A 16595-nucleotide genomic window follows, 5' to 3' on the forward strand; every position below is an offset into this window, starting at 1 on the left:
GGTAGCTTGTGTGTAGGAATAATGTAAAAGTTAAGAAAGGGTTGAAATTAATATCTTCATGAATGACAAATGGAGTAATAGTTTAAATATAAGTTAAAATTAATATACTTTTAATTTATTTTTAAATTTTTTCTAAAAAAATAAGGTTTTGTTTTCCTAAGAAAAGCCTGTTCCAAACAATGCATCATTTATAACCATTCAAATTCAACATTTCTAAAGGCATGCATTAACTCAATTGGATAAAACTCTTGACCTCCTCTTAAAACACCTTTAATATTCCCCTATTCGTTTTTAAATGTCATTTAAGATTATCTTTAGAAAATAAAAATCAAGAAATACAATACTTTTTATTTTAATATTTTTTTTTCATTTCTACATCATCGTAAGTAAACTAATTATATATCAGGTAAAAATACAATGATGTAAATAATAGAAGAGTAACTAATTGCATTTGCAGTAATCAAGTATGCCTAGTTACTATTCTTAGAAGATATATAAAAAGGCCAACTAATCAGAAATTAGGTAACTATAATCAACAAACTTTACATAAACTCATTATAAATTTATTCAAAAATATGGAAAACATGCTAGTTGCATATTCATACCAATAATTTATAATCATCATCATGGAAATATTGTAACAACCAAAAAATAAGCATTTTAATGGTTAAACAAAGGAGTCAAAATTTAGATATATCACAATTCAAAAGAAAGATGCATATATAGAGGTTATAAAATACATAACAAACTCCGACAACAAATAGAATAATAATAGTCAAACAAACTATAGTATATTTGAAATCAAATCCTACCTTAGATATCTAGAGGGCATATTTTTTACCTATCATTATATGACTTCCAATCATTCTTTGCCACAGTAACAAAATAAGCATCAAAAGTTATTTTAAAAATAAACTATATTACTTGCAATGTTAAAACACTAGAATGGTTCTTAATCTGGATCATTTGTTTCATCATTAGGAACACTTCCTTGATCAGATGCCTAATATATAAAAAATAGTCATAATTAGTAGCATTTCAATTATAATATAAAATATATATTAATTTAATCAAGATTTAAATATTATCGGTGATGTGTGAAACATAACAAAATCACAACCAATTCTCCTTGATAGTTTTGCACCAAAACAAATCATCATTGCCTTCATTTCATTAACTTGTGATGTTAATGAAGAAACCTAGTTTAGAACACAAACTTCATTTCATTAACATATTTAATAAGAATTAAAATAAGTTCTAAATATAAAGTTTAAACATAAATAATATATGGATACACAATTAAACAAGTAAAAACAATATGATAAAGTAAAAGTAAAAAATTATTAACCAGATTTTGTAAATGTGTATAGGAAGGAAAACTTGAAGATGTTCCACTATATGAATGAGCACCGTAACCAAACACTTTAGGTGGGCAAGGACCCAAACCTAAACCCCTAACACGTCCACAATGTTCTCGGCTTCCGAAAACATAAACTAAGGAATCAATATTTGATATTTCTTTTGATGTGAATGGTGATGAGGTTAATTCATATGCTTGAACTTTTTACTAGAAAGAGCACAAGAAGAAACTACTTAATATTACATTAAATGTGGTTGAAAATTATATAATTTATTATAATTGAACTTACACCAATTTCCCTTGCTTCATCACTCACAAATGCTCCATTAGCATGTTTATGTGTAGCTATCCATACATCTCCTCTACTAACCTTGTGGCCACACTCTTTTTCCTATTAAAAGGAAGAAAAATTATGACACAATGTAAGAGAGATTAAAACATAAATTTGACATGAACATTGTCCCGATCAGGGAAAGCTGCATGCATGGCACATGAATGCTTAGGGAACCCACAAAGCATATGGCGCTAGAGATTAGGTGCACAAGTTGGTACCCAAGCGACCACTCTGTTATTCGTTGCACTCCAGTTAAGGGAAGTTCATGTGCCAGATACGCTAAGATTATGTAAATAGCGGCGCAAGGACATTCCCCAAGGAACCCTAGATAAGGGTAACAACACAAAGGTAAACCCTAGTTTCAACCTATATAAAGGGTCCAAGAACCCTAGCAAGGTACATAGTTTCTAAGATTGAAGTTAATATACACTCTTGGTGTTTCTTTGCCCTTATACTGACTTGAGCGTCAGAGTGCAAACGACCATCAAGGTGCCCCTTTATCATTGTAGGTGAGAGCTTCTTTGATAAAGGAAGTACGATTCTCAGGCGGAGATAGAAGGGCCAAAAGCTCTTGTTCGAGTGAACCGGCGAAGCGAGTCAATCGACAAGAACATTTGGCGCCCACCATGGGGCCCGTTAAAGAAAGGTCCCACTCACAATCGTGTTAGGAATCTTTACGTGTTAAGAATCTTTACCAGCAATATGAGGAGTACGAGGCAAGGACATACTGCACCCACAGGAGTTGTACCCCGTGGAGGGGACAACGTTACTACACAACAAATCTTGGAGACTATGAGTGCCCTCCAAGCAGAGGTGGTGGCATCCAGGGTTGTAATTGTCGCATCACGAGTGAACAACGAAGAACTGCATAGAGCCAATGAGGAACTGCGCAGGGATTTGCAACAAGTAGGGGAACGCGCGGTGGACGAACGTGCCCCACCTGTGCCACTCAGGGCACGTCCCATGCTGTTCTCATAGGCGATCATGGATACAGCGTTACCGACCACGTCTCTGGGCCCGAAGGTCACCTTCACAGGAGTAGAGTACCCAGATGCCCACACACAGATGATGCTTACAGGAAGATCTGACGTTGTGTACTGCAAGTTGTTCATGAGCACGTTGGCAGGCGCGGCGTTGGAATGGTTCGTTAGCCTTCCCAACGAACATATCACCACCACCTTTGACCAGTTTGCGACGCTGTTCAGGGAACAGTACCTTGTCAACAAAGCCCCCACTCGGCTTTCTTATGATTTCTTCGATATTAAACAATATTAGGGGGAGTCCATGAAGGACTACTTGAACAGATTTGAGGTCCAGGAGGTGAGGTTGAAACCCACGGATGAGGCCATGACGGTGCATGCCTTTGTCAAGGGAATCTTTCCAGGAGCTTTCAGCGAATCGCTGCTAAGGTTATACCCGAAGACGTTCACCGAAATCAGACGTCGAGCGTTGGCACACATCGCTGCAGATGATCGAGTAACGGAGAAACAGGGTTTGGTCGGTCCTATCCGACCTCGAGCAGCAGGACGACCTCAGCCCATGAGGGTGCATGAGGCGACCAAGAGAAGAAGGGAGCAGGAAAACCCTACAAACGGTTCCAGGCGAGGACGCGCACACGGAGGGACCCGCCCCCGAAGCATAATTTTCGAGTGGAGCTCAAGGAGTTCATCACTATCCCAAATATAGCAGCAAGGCTTTAGGTGCCCGCATAGAATATATGGCCTTAAACGAGAGAGGGGTGAATTGTTTAAGAAGAATTTTCGTAAACTTTTAAGCCTAGAATGAAAAATACTTCAAGAAAACCTTGATTAAGAATTCACTTTTTCAAAACATAAAGCAAAAGCACAATATTGCAAAAACAATCGGTTGTTTTACCGAAAGAATCGGTTGTTTATACCAGTTTTTAATTGACAAAACTGAATTTAAAGAGATAGGGATAGAGAAATTGTACACAGTTGTTTATACTGGTTCACTCCAAATCCAGAGCTACATCCAGTCTTCTCAAAAACCCTGAGGATATCCACTGAGCAATCACCACTTGATCACTTACACAACAACCAAGAGAATTACCTTGAACACTTCAAGAAACACACTCTCCTTGGCCAACATTAAGATTGCTGATCTTGAACACCTCAAGAACACACAACCAATCTTAGTAAACACAGAAACGAAATTGTTCAACAGAGTACAGGGATTACACTTGTTACAGAAGATAATCTGAAATCAATACAAGCAGAATCCTATTCCAGCACTTTGATCAATCACAAACAACTTAGCAATCTCAACACTTTGAAAAAATCTCTTATAAAAACTTTGTCAAAGATTCTTAATTCTTCAATCTGTTTTTCTGAATATATTCAAAGATGTAGTTTGTTATCAAATCTTAACAAACTCTTAAATTGCATTAAAAGAGTGGTCAAAGCATTTAATGACTGGAGCGTAAGCAGTTAAATCATTTAAAGCTCAATCAAAGAAAACAGTTTTTATGTTATGGTCCCAAAACAAACAATCGGTTGTTTTCTCGAATCAATCGGTTTTTTTGGTACTTAATAGTTTAACCATTCAAAACAGTTTTCAAACTTTTTCTCAAAACACCTAAGTACAAACAATTGGTTGTTTCGACAAAACAATCGGTTGTTTTTACTTAGTTTGAAATTATTTTATTTTCACAAAGTTTGAGAATGCTAATGCTTTAGATTTAATCATAGGGTGGATTACAACATATAAACTACCCCAGAACAAAGCTTAAACCAACACAGCAACATCAAGCACAATAAAGGCTTCAACATCCTTCAAAGGATTTGGATTCTTCAAAGCTTGAACACCACTTGGTTCAACAAGTTTCACTGAGCAAATGGCCACAACATACACAATTGCTTGGTCCATCTTCCTATCGGTTCTTAAAGAACGGGTTCTTAAAGGATTATCTTCAAGAGCCACAGAACGATCAAGCGTTGGTAATTGCAGGGGCAGACCAGGGGCACGAGGTGCCCATTCACGAGGAGATCAACACGATCTCAGGAGGATTTTCAGGAGGAGAGTGCACCGCCTCCCAGCGAAAGAAGTATGCGTGAGAGGTAATGGCGGTGGAGTTGCAGTAGGTAGATCAAACTCCTGACGTCGACCTCGTCTTCACCAAGGCTGACCTCCAGGATGTTATACCTCATGACAATGGCCCGGTAGTGATTTCGCTAGTCACAGCAGGAAGGAAGGTGCACCGCGTCCTCGTGGATCAAGGAAGTTCGGCCGATGTGATGTTCTGGTCGACCTTCAACAAGTTACAGCTATCCCCAGACCAGTTAAGGCCCTATACCAGATGTTTGTATGGTTTCGCTAGAGACCAGGTGGAGGTGCGTGGGCATATAGAGCTGAAGAGAATCTTCACGGATGGCGCGACTTCACGCACTACCAACATCAGGTATCTCGTTGTTAATTCTCCGTTGGCCTACAATATACTGTTAGGTAGACCAGCTTTAAACAGGATTGGAGCAGTTGCCTCCACGAGGCATATGAAGATGAAGCTTCCTTCCCTTGAGGGTATGGTGATAACCATCAAGTTTGACCAAAAAGAGGCTAAGAGTGCTACGAAAATAGCCTCAAGACAAAGAGAGGGTTGTTCGCTGTTACAACCCAGCCTCCAAGGGAAGAAGGGATCACACGTGCAGAGATCGCCCAGGAGAAACAACCCGAACCCGCCAGAAACGTAGTAGAAAGAAAGATCGGTGGGAAGATGTTTAAGCTTGGCCAATCTTTGAGCCAAGAGTTGCAGGATCATGTTGCCGAGGTCATAGCGTGGCACCTTCACGCCTTCGCGTGGTCTGCCTCTGACATGCCTGGCATAGACTCTGACTCCCTTTGTCATCGCCTCACCATGGACCCTTCGGTCTGACCTGTTTGCCAGAGAAGACGAAAGTTCAACGAGGAGAGGCGTCAGGTTGTTCGCGAAGAAACAGAGAAATTGCTAAAGGCTGGCCACATAAGGGAGATTCAGTACCCCGAATGGCTAGCCAATGTGGTGTTAGTGAAGAAGGCTAGCGAGAAGTGGAGGATGTGCATTGACTTCACAGATCTCAACAAGGTCTGTCCGAAGGACTCGTACCCGCTGCCCAGTATTGATGCCTTGGTGGACAACGCGTCTGGGTGCAGATTACTCAGCTTCCTGGGTGCCTTCTTTGGCTACAACCAGATCATGATGCACCCACGGACAAGTCCAAGACAACATTTATGATAGAGATGTCTTGTTATTGCTACAAGGTAATGCCCTTTGGACTAAAGAACGCAGGTGCCACCTACCAGAGGTTGATGGACAGAGTGCTAGCGCCCATGTTAGGGCGAAATGTCCAAGCATATGTGGATGACATGGTGGTCACCTCCTGGCAGAAGGAGCAGCACGTAGTAGACCCGGAAGAGCTATTCACCATGATAGCAAAGTACAGGTTGAAGCTGAACCCAGAGAAGTGCGTGTTCGGGGTTGATACAGGCAAGTTCTTAGGTTTCCTACTCACTGAACGTGGGACAAAGGTGAATCCTGATAAATGTGCTGCGATAATAGCCATGAGGAGCCCGATCTTGGTGAAAGAGGTGTAGCAGTTGACAGGGCGCATGGCCGCTCTGTCCAGATTCGTATCGGTAGGAGGAGACAAGGGGCACCCTTATTTCCAGTGCTTGGAGAGAAACAACAGGTTTGTATGGACCCGGGAGTGCGAAGAGGCGTTTGTGAATCTAAAGGAGTACCTAGCTAGTCCACCAATGTTGTGCAAGCCAAAATTAGGTACCCCACTCCACCTATACTTCGCAGTTACAGAAAAGGCGATTAGTACGGTTCTGCTCCAAGAACAAGACCAAGTGCAGAAGGCGACCTACTTCATCAGCAAAGTACTGCAAGGGCCAGAGGTGAGATACCAGGCCCTAGAGAAAGCAGCTCTGGCGTTAGTATTCTCAGCGCGAAGGCTTCGCCACTACTTCCAGAGCTTCACCGTGATAGTAATGACCGACTTTCCAATTTGCAAGGTCTTACAAAAGACAAATGTGGCAGGGAGAATGGTAAGGTGGGCAGTAGAGCTGTCCAAGTTTTGCGTACAGTATGAGCCTAGAGGTCCCATTAAAGGTTAGGTTTACGCTGACTTCGTAGTAGAGCTCTCTTCGGTAGCCACGCACCAAGAAGGAGCATGTTTCAGATGGGTGCTCTCTATGGATGGTTCCTCAAACCAACAAGGCAGCGAGGCTGGTGTCATCTTGGAAGGACCAGATGGGTTGCTCATTGAGCAGGTCCTACGGTTCGCTTTCAAGGCCAGTAACAACCAAGCAGAATATGAGGTCGTAATCGCTGGAATGCTGCTGGCCAAGGAGATGGGATCGAAAGGTTTGCTGGCAAAGAGTGATTCTTTGTTAGTCACAGGTCAGGTCACGGGGGAATACCAAGTTAAGGATCCTCAAATGGCTGCATAACAAGAGTACGTCCAAGTTCTGAAGGAAACGTTTAAGGTGTTCGAGTTAGTCCACGTACCCAGAAAACAGAATGCCCGAGCAGACTTGCTAGCAAAGCTCGCCAGTTTGGGCAAGGGGGGGCAAGCAGATGACAGTGATTCAGGAGACCCCAAAGACACCTCGAACTACCGCGGAAAACTTGGCAGAAGTCCAACAAATTAGCACATTGGAAGGGGTGAGGAAGAGTCATCAGTCGTTAACATAGGAGACGGTGAAAACGCACAGAATAAGCATGTACCCGGTTGTTGGGGAGATGTCGTCGCAAGTTTACCAAGTTGAATCAGGAGAAACTTGGATGACACCCTACCAACGCTATTTGGCTGATGAAGTACTCCCACTAGAACACACAGAAGCCAGAAAAATCAAGAAAAAATCAAACAAGTACACCTTGATCTACGGGAAGTTATTCAGGCACGGGTTCACCCACCCTATCCTGGTGTGTGTAAGTGGCGAGCAATGCACGCGCATTATGGCAGAACTACATGAGGGGATATGCGGTAGCCATGAAGGCCATTCGTGCAGGGTATTACTGGCCAATCATGAGAGAAGATTGCACGAGGTACGCCCAGCGGTGTAAACAATGCCAACAACATGCTGACTGGCACAAGGCTCCTCCAGAGGAGCTGAGGTCGATCTACAACCCATGACCATTTCATACTTGGGGGATCAACATTTTGGGGCCCTTCCCTTTGGCAGTACGACAGATGAAGTACCTCGTGGTTGCCATAGAATATTTAACAAATTGGATCGAGGTTGAGCCAGTGGCACAGATCACAGCCCATAAGGTCTAGTACTTCGTGTGGAAGAACATAGTGTGCCGCTTTGGAATTCCGAAGAGGTTGGTATCTGACAACAGTACCCAGTTTGCAAGCCAGCAATTGGGTAAGTTATGTACAGAGCTGGGAGTGAAACAGGTGTTCGCGTCAGTAGAATACCCCTAGACAAACGGGCAGGTCGAGTCTGCCAACCGAGTTCTGCTCAGAGGTCTGAAGAGAAGGCTAGACAAAGCCAAGGGAACCTAGGCGGAAGAAGTTCCTAGAATTGTGTGGGCCTACCACACTACTCCCCAGTCCACAACTAGGGAAATACCCTTCAGCTTGGTGTATGGTTCGGACACCATGATTCCAGTAGAAATCCAAGAGAACTCGTCGCGTTTCCAGAACTTCGTGGTCGAGGAGTCCAATGAAGAGAGAAAGGTGAACCTGGACCTACTAGATGAAGTAAGGGAGGAAGCAAGGATTAAGGCTGAAGCCTTGAAAAGGAGGGTGAAGTATAAGTACAGCTCCAAGCTGAGACCTCAGCAGTTCCAGGTCACCGACCTGGTGATGCGGAAGGCCCACCCGTACCAGTTGGAAAACAAGCTATCTCCTAAGTGGACCAGCCCTTTCAGAGTAACGGAGGCCCTTGGGAATGGAGCATACAGACTCGAAACGTTAGAGGGTGGAGCGATCCCTCGTACTTGGAACGCGACCAATCTTAAGTTTTATTTTAGTTAAAAATATTTTTCATTGTACACGTTTTAAGGGGACACTCTTTTTCCCTCATAAGGGTTTTTTTAACGAGGTCACCCAAATAAAATTTCAGTTATTCAGTTGAGAAATATGTGTGCATTGTAGTTAATGAACCTCTCCCTTGAAGTGATACACTAAGAGCAGAGGTAGTGTGGTTTCCCCAATAAGCCCATCTTGTGTAAGTTCACCAAGGTGAAGAATAGTATGGTTCTCCAGTTATTGAACCTCCCCCTTGAAGTAATGCGCCAAGATCGGGAATAGTATGGTTCGATGGTGAACCTCCCTCTTGCACAAGTTTACCAAGGCTGAGAACAGTATTGTTCAAACGTTAAAGGCTTGCCCCTTGACTTTTTATAGCAAGGTCTTGGTCAGTTATTCAGACTTGTCCCTTGACTTTGTACAGCAAGGATGAGGTCGCTAAGAGTCGTTCACTCGAGTTAGAAACACCAAGATGAGGGAAGTGTGGTTCCTTAGGGGGGCCTCCCTCTTGCGTAGTAACTCCAGGGTCGAATAGCATGGCTCACTAGTTAAGGTCACCCCTGCCTTCGCATTGCAAGACCAAGATCAAAAGGAAATGCTTCCCCCTTGTTTACAAGCCAAGGTTTTAGGCGGTATGGTTCCCCAGTATTACCAGCAAGACATTCCCGTCAATCTAAGGAAGGTAGGGACGGGATCAACAAAGTCGCCTTACTTCACAAGAAGAAGATCAAGAACAGCGAGAGGAGTTTACCCTCAGACAAAGATCGAGTCAGTTAAGGGATTCGCGCACACATGATAAAGCATACGAAGTTAAAACGTGCTACCAAAAGGGCGAACCTAGGTCGAAAGCGTTGTTAGTAGAAGTCAAGGCAGAAAAACGCAAGCTAAAGCAGCTAAAACAAACAGTTAAACAAAAGATAAATATTCATAAAGTTATATGTACAAGGGGTAAATTGTCCTTCAAAAAGACAGAGTTACAGAATGGTCACTCTCGCAACATGAGTTGCTCATCAACGACGCACTTAGACTAACTGAAAGGGGAAAGATCCACCTCAGAATGCACACAGGCAAACTGAGCGATGACATCTTGGAACCCCTCATCGTAAGTATCAGCAACATCTTTGGTGAGCTCCCCCTCCGTCTTCTTGAAGAGCTCAACCCTTTCGTCCAGCTCCCCTTCAACCTTCCTCAGCAGGACCTCGCATTGGGTGGCCCTCTCTTCCAGCTTGGCCATCTTCGCTTTCATCTCCTCGACCTTCTTCTCCAGGTCGACCACGTTGTTGCGAAGAGGCAAGATCCGCTTCCAGTTGGACGGCCTCGTGGCTCTTGTCAAGACGTGGTTGGCAAAGGCCTTGGTCTTGAGGGATAGTTCTTCCTCCAGCTCCGCCATCCTGGCCTTGAGTTCTTCTGCTTCTTGGGCCCTACTTAGCGCAAGGCTGAATGCGATTAGGAAGTCCCCGAGGCCGTGGGCCACATGATCATCGAAGAGATTACCGCTCAAGCTCTCCAATACTTCCTTGACTTGGAAGCACTTGAGGATTTGCTGAAGCAGCATGGGGAGCTCGGGAGTGGAAGGCATTTGCTGACCTTCAGGGGCGCTCTCCCGCTCACCTTCGTGAATAATAAGGTGGTGCGGGGAGGAGGCGCTCAGAGGATTATCTCTGAAAGCTGGAGTTAGCCCACTAGATGCAGAGGGAGAAGGCACCACGACTTCGCCCACCCTCTTCCTTTTGAAGACAAAGCCCGTGCACGTGTCCTTGTCGTCCGAGTCAATGACCACCACCCCTTTCTACCTATCGTCGACAGGGGCTGGTACGTTTGTGTTGGGGGCAGAGGTAGCTGAAGTTGGAGGAGTTCTGGGCGTTGAAGTGCCCACACCGATAGCGGCCGCTTTGCGCTTGGCAAGCAGGTCAGCCAATTTCTTCTTCTTATCCTTGTTAAAGCCCATATATGCATGAAAACAACAAGTCAACATAGGTAATAATGATAAGGCAAGTCAAGTGCAGGAAAGGGTAAGAAAGGAATGAGAAGAGTACCAATGTATTTCTTAAGGTTCTTGGGGTTGAACTCATGTTTGAGCAGCTCCTGCGGAAGAAGGTTCTCGAGACTCCGGGGCCTCTGGAGGTTGGGTTTCTCCGCCCAATATAGGAGGAACCCATCAAAAAGGGCGGGATCCCTCCGGTTGCTTCATACCTTGAAGAAGTTCTTCTTGAACCCCTTGTAGGATTGCTGGAAGAGCGTTAGAAGCACCCTCTCAGTGACGTTGTTGAAGCTAACCCACAACTTCTTGTCGGGACTTTTCGCTTCGAAGAAGAAGAGGAAAACATCCACCGATGGCATATGACCAAGACAGTGGCATAGGATGGAAAAGGCACTTACGAACGCCCAACTGTCGGGGTGCAGTTGGGCGGGGGCGACATTCACCTTTGTTAGGAGCGCTCCCTCGAAGGGGGTGATGGGTAGTCGAAGCCCAAGCCTTCGATAAACGGTGGAGTAAATAAAGCAGAAGGGGCTTTCGGGGTCCGAGGATTTGTCAGCGCACACCGACTTTCCTTCCCGACAAGTCACTCTCCTCACAAACTTGTCGTGGTCTTTGCCAAAGACGCGCGATTTATGAAAGCTTTGTTTTTTTTCCTATAAGCGGCTATGCTCTCGAGGGAGGTAAAACTAGAAGTCTCCTCTAGAAGAGCAGTCGACGCCCAGCGGTACAAGGACCTATAGAAGGAGGCGGAAGGAGGAAGGATCGGTGACGTAGATGGAACAGGGGATGAAGACAAAACAGAGTTAGAATCTGAAGGAAGAGCTGAAGTGGGTTCTTGTTGGGTCATCTTAGATAAAGAAGCTAAAAAAGAGAAACTTTAGAGGAAGAAGATGGCGCAACTCGACAGAACTAGGAAAAACCAGAAAATAGAGACTCAAAGCGTAAAACAGAGAAAATGAATGCACAGAGAAATGCAGAAATCATAAACAGTCTCAGACAGTTATAAGCATGTTACAAGCAGTTGAATCATAAATCGCGAAGCAATCGGTGAATAAAAATCATACCTTTGAATATTGAGGTTCGAAGGTTTGGAGTTTTAGAAGAGAGAAGAGAAAGCGTTTTCGCATATATGCTCAAGAGAAAGTTCGCATAAGTGAAAGTAATGAAACAATGAAGGAGAGCGTAAAGGGTTAAAGGTTTGAACAGTGCACGAAGAAGTTCGAGCGCCAACAAGTCCCCATCGTTGACCTTGCCACGTGTACACTGATTTGAAAAAGTTGGTGAGACGTCGCTTTGGCGTACTGTTCACGACCCGCTACCTAGTGCCACGTAGGTCGCCCAACGCAATCACTTAGTCCTTTCACTGGAACAAGTTACAACTCGAGACTGGGGGGCTTGTGTCCCGACCAATCCTCGGTCATCGACCCAGTGACTGACCTCAGACATCACACACCGGTGCTTGGTAATGGAAGGGGGGCACGTAAGGTGGGCCCTAGACGCACCTACCAGAGGATTGGTTAGTCTTCAGACATTGGTATCATAGACCTCGATGTTGGAGATGGATATCGGACATCGACGGACTGAACAATGTAGTAGGCCACGTAAGGTGGGTCCTAGAGTTATGCTAAGTTAACAGTTAAGACATGAGATATGTGGGAAGCCTAAATCACGAAGGATCCATGCACGTGGTGTGTATAACGCATGCAGGCGCGACACGAGAGAATAATCCTGGGAGGCGCTAAGGCCCATTAGGGTTAGGGTTTCCAGAAAAAGCTGCATGCATGGCACGTGAATGCTTAGGGCACCCACAAAGAAGATGGCGCAAGAGATTAGGTGCACAAGTTGGTACCCAAGCGACCACTCTGTTATTCGTTGCACTCCAGTTAAGGGAAGTTCATATGCCAGATACGCTAAGATTATGTAAATAGCGACGCAAGGACGTTCCCCAAGGAACCCTAGATAAGGGTAACAACATAAAGGTAAACCCTAGTTTCAACCTATATAAAGGGTGCCAAGAACCCTAACAAGGTACACAGTTTCTAAGACTGAAGCTAATATACACTCTTGGTGTTTCTTTGCCCATATACTGACTTTAGCGTCGGAGTGCAAACGGCCGTCAAGGCGCCCCTTTGTCTTTGCAGGTGAGAGCTTCTTTGATCATGGAAGTAGATTCTCAGGCGGAGATAGAAGGGCCAAAAGCTGACGTTCGAGTGAACCGACAAGAACAAACATATGTATAGATATCACCATTTCATCTCTTTTCCTTGAAATGCTCTTAGATCCACCTGTGTGAGCAATGGTTTGCTTTGTCCTATTCTCTTTATTTTTTAGGGAATTTTCCTAATCATCAACATATAAAAATTAATAAGTTTGAATGTAAATGTCTAAAAAATATTTCAGTTATACCTTTTTTTTAATTTAGACGATAATCCACAAAAGAAGCCCAATGATCTCTATTTATTCCTTCTAAAGCCATTTCAATCAATTCAACTCTTGTACATGTTCCATCATTCCTTTGTTCCCACAATTCTTGTCGGTAGTTTCTCCATTTTGTGTTAAGTGATTTAAGGACATGATTTATATGAACATCAGAACGAACATCAAATTTAGCCTTCAAAATAGTCAACAATTAAAATTAACAATAATTATAATATATTTAAATTATAAATTAAATTATAGTATAGTTTTGGATATGATTACCTGAATAGTGTGTTTAAGTATATCTTCTTTATAAACTTTAGGAACCTTCCTCTAGCTAGAATAACTAATAGGAAATACATTATAGTTTCTTGCCATACTACCTAAGAACCTATTCAATAATGCTCCACCATCTACAATTGGTTGACCCTTATTATTCCATTGCACAACAATCCTTTCATTTGGAGGTAGATGCCAAACATCATTGGTTCTTAGCTGTTTTGTGTTTCTCTTTCCTTCCTCATCTGTGAAATAATACAAACATTTGTCTTAAGGGATATAGGACTAAACCAAAAAATAATATTGCTTATATAACTATATATAACATTGTATGCTTTTAACAAATTGATAGTGGATTTATACAAATTTCCATTTTGAACTTGATATATAGTGGCTTACCAATGACATCAACAAGCCATGCTCTTTTGCAGGCTGTAGGCCTTTGTTGATGTGTTTTCAACTCAGTTTCCTCATTTTCTTCCTCTTCATTTTCCGAATATACATTTGATGTACCAGGTATTGTTGGTCCAGGTACATGTTCAAATTGATTTGGTGGCTCAGAATTACATTGAGGTGCAATTGGGGGTTGAACAATGAATGTAGGAGCAAAGTTGGTATGACTAGTTGAACGTATCCTCACTTTCAAAGTTCCTGAAAATAAATCAGCATAATAAAAAAAAAACAATTATGTCTAATGATGTGAGGGTTAATAAATTTGAAAAAGAAGTGAACACAAATTACTTGGTTGAGGTGCCGTTGGAGGTGCAGGGAGAGCATGTTTAGTACCTTCTTGTGGTGCAGATGGAGGTGGATGGGGAAAGGTAGATGAAATACCTCTAGGATTACTCGTTTCAGGATGAAATTCTCTATGAACCCTCTTGTCTATCCAAAGGATGATCGTGTCCGACTTCTAAGTTGTCTTCGTAGAGTGTCTCTAAATTCCCTATGTGAAACATATAAAATATATAAATTATATTAAAGAGAAAACCAATTATAAAAAAACTAAGGTTTATAAAATTACTGCATAAATGGATCAACTATGGTGTAGTTAGTTAGTACATGACGATGTGCTTGCAACTTTTCCTTTGCAGATAGAGTGCAATTAGTAAAACCCCTAACTGGTTTTTCGACTGGCGGGAACAATGTATTTTCATTAGAAGGCACTGTAGCAGGCTCATCATTAACATGTGCAATCGGTTGAATACAATTTCAATTCCATCTAAATATCTCAAATAAAAAGTTAAAGCCTCTTCAGCCAAGTATCCTTCCGTTATTGACCCTTCTGCTTGTGCCTTATTACGTACATAGGACTTTAATTTCCCTAGATATCTCCCAATGGGATACATCCATCAATATTGGACAGGTCCTCCAAGCTTGGCATCTTCTACTAGATGCACAATTAAATGAACCATGACAGTAAAAAAAGGAGGAAATAACATCTCCATGTGACACAATGTGAGGACCACTCTACTTTGTAGCTGATCAAGTTCATCCATTTTAAAACTTTATTACACAATTTTTTGAAAAACAAACCTAAATCAATCAAAACAAAGTAAACTTCTTTAGGGAGTGTCTTTCTCATTGTCAAAGGTAGAAGCTGCTCCATCAAAATATGTGAGTCATGACTTTTCAATCATCCAAACTTATGTTGCTTGACATCAATGCATCTACTAATGTTACTAGAGTAACCATCTGGAACAATTATGTTTTTCAAAATTTTGAGAAAGATATCTTTATTTACATTTGTCAATGTATATATAGCATGGAGATATCTACCATTTTCATCAGGCCAAAGATCAGGTCTAATACTCCAAAGTTGTAAATCCTTTTGTGCCTTTAGAATGTATTTGCATTTATTTGAACTATCATTCAACAATGTAAACACCACATTATCACATACATTTTTTTTTCAATGTGCATAACATTCAAATTGTGGGCGATAAGTTCTCTACCCAATAAGGAAGTTCAAAAAATATACTATTTTTTCGCCATTGTTGAGTGTCTAACTTTGCATGATTAACTCTCCGTTGTCTTTTGCCAGTTCTTAAAGTACCGGTTCTTTCCCAAATTCAACATTAAAATTCTGAACTTTTTGTAAGACATCATATCCTGAGATTGCCAAAGGTGGATTCCTATTTTCAATAGTTCCATCAAATCTCATGCGAGCTAGTCTCAATTTATGCCTTCCATCTAACCAACGTTGATGACTCATGAAACAAAATGTACCACCTTTAATAAGCTTCATAGGAGTTGTATGAAAATTACATCTAGGACATGCCAACCCAATATGTGTGTTCCATCCAGATAGGGTTCCAAGACCTGGAAAATCACTAATAGTCCACAATATGGATGCATGCATATCAAACACTTCATTTCCATATGAATCAAAAGTTTTGATGCCAGTGTTCGATAAATCTTTCAACTCTTCTATTAGTGGTTGTAAACATACATCAATATCGTTTCCTGGAGCTCGCTTTCCAGGAATGATCATGGAGAGAATGAATGAACTTTGTTTGATACACATCCAAGGAGGAAGGTTGTACGGTATGAGTACAACTAACCAAATACTATGACTAATGCTTAAATTGCCATATGGATTAAACTCATCAGTAACCAAGCCAATTCGTACATTTCGAGGGTGTGAGGAAAATTGAAGATGTTTAAAGTCAAATGTCTTCCATGATTTAGAATCTCTTGACATAAACTCTTGGAGTCTGGAGTCAAAAGTCAAACTTTTATCCGAACAAGGTTTTTATTAACAAATTTTCAAGAAATATAAAAAGAAACATGGAGTAAAAGAAGCAAAGTAAATAAGAGTTTTTGTCTTCTTCTTGTTTGCTCCCCTTAATCAACCATCATCTTTTAGCTCTAAGGAATTTTCAACTTAGTTCCCCTTAGGTTAAGTTTCCTTTCTTTCTTTCTTTTTTATATTATCTCATCCTTTCATCTTGTTTTCGTCTTCTCTCCCTTAAACATCACCAACAAAGGGGTTGCAGGCTCTTATATTTCTTCTTCTCTTTAGAATTTGTCTCGAGGTTCTCTCATCTTTTCTCCTTTGAAATTTGTAAACTTTTCTCCTTTCTAGAGTTTACCTCTTCAACATATTTCAAACTTTATATATTCCCCTTTAAGGACCATCAAAAGATGACCTTTTACCAAGGGAGGGTGCTTTCTCACCTTTAATTACAAATAACTTTTTTCTGGGTGTGATGATTATCTTTTCTTCCATTTGAACAAAACTTGTTT

At 41.9% G+C, this 16595-nt stretch overlaps 1 pseudogene; it reads right to left on the reverse strand.

Annotated features, from left to right (window-relative positions):
* Nucleotides 1–952: 952 nt before the first annotated feature.
* Nucleotides 953–16050, reverse strand: LOC150029041 (uncharacterized; annotated as a pseudogene).
* Between the last annotated feature and the right edge of the window lie 545 nt (nucleotides 16051–16595).

The sequence above is a fragment of the Phaseolus vulgaris genome, chromosome 2 (assembly GCF_051622355.1).
Source record: "Phaseolus vulgaris cultivar YP4 chromosome 2, ASM5162235v1, whole genome shotgun sequence".
Taxonomy (NCBI): Eukaryota; Viridiplantae; Streptophyta; class Magnoliopsida; order Fabales; family Fabaceae; genus Phaseolus; species Phaseolus vulgaris.